We start from the raw sequence: 988 nt of genomic DNA, 5'->3' as shown, positions 1-988 counted from the left end.
GCCTCAGAGAAGCTGCAGGGGCTGGGATCTACCGAGGGGCCTGACTCGGTCCCGAAAGAAGCTGTTTGAGTCGGTCCCGTGCCGTAACGCCCGGGGTAGGTGCGAGAGGGGGCAGAGCTCCGGCTTCAGCGAAGCAATCTTGGCTTGCTGGAGCACTGATGTTCCTGCCTCAGCCGTGTCCTTCGCAGCGCTGCAGTGTCGGGGAACGGGATCCAAGGCGCTTCATTCGAGATCATTAATAAATGACAGGCGCAGGAACCCAATGCTGCAGGACAAACCGTGGGCTGGGGACGCCCCGTGGCCGGAGGGGCAGGGCGCTGTGGGAGAGGAGAGGAGAGGACCCCCGGGGCAGCGGTGCTGAATGGGAAGGCGCAACCCCGTGCCCGAGTCAGACCCTTCTGCAGGGCCCTACGGGCCACCGCACACCGCGCCCTTCCCCCTACGCTCGGCGCTGCAAAGTCTGCATGGGGCCCGGCGTGGACGTGGAAGGAGAAGTGCCGTCCTGCCTGCCGGCTCCCGCTGGCCTGGGGCAGGTTTCACATCCTCCCACAGGGAGCCCGAGGCTCTTGGGCTCGCGCTGGTGTTTTTGCAAGCGGCTGTTACTGCAAGCTGCACCGTGACGGCAGAAATGCGAGTGGCCGCGACGCGGCGCAGCGCCCTGGCACGAGCTCGGAGGGCCCGTCACGCGAGTGGCGAGGGTCTGTGCCGGGGAGCCGTGCCAGCACAAAAGCCTTTTCTTTCCTCCAGGGTGGGTTTCCAGACCCCTCTCTCAAAGCGGCACTAGCACAACCGGAGGCCTCGCCACGCTCCTCCGCTCGCGCGGGACCCTTCTAGCTGTCTCTGCAGGGACGAAGAGCGACTCGGCCTCTCGGGAAAGGCAGAGGACAGCCGACCTGACCGGTGGGGCCGACCTCGGACCTGAACTCCAACGTCTCCCCCTTCTTTGCTCTTTCAAACTGGCAGGGCTCGCCGGGGGGGGGGGGTGAAC

At 66.1% G+C, this 988-nt stretch overlaps 1 protein-coding gene across 1 annotated transcript in view; it reads right to left on the bottom strand.

The window, feature by feature from the left end:
• The window catches only part of NOL4L (nucleolar protein 4 like), a 47,530-nt gene that overhangs the window by 16,188 nt on the left and 30,354 nt on the right, over positions 1–988 (bottom strand). The gene's annotated exons all lie outside the window — the stretch shown is intronic.

Source organism: Alligator sinensis, unplaced genomic scaffold (genome assembly GCF_000455745.1).
Source record: "Alligator sinensis unplaced genomic scaffold, ASM45574v1 scaffold1032_1, whole genome shotgun sequence".
Lineage (NCBI taxonomy): Eukaryota > Metazoa > Chordata > Crocodylia > Alligatoridae > Alligator > Alligator sinensis.
The sequence above is the reverse complement of the archived record's forward strand: the minus strand, read 5'-3'. Positions and strand labels throughout refer to the sequence as shown.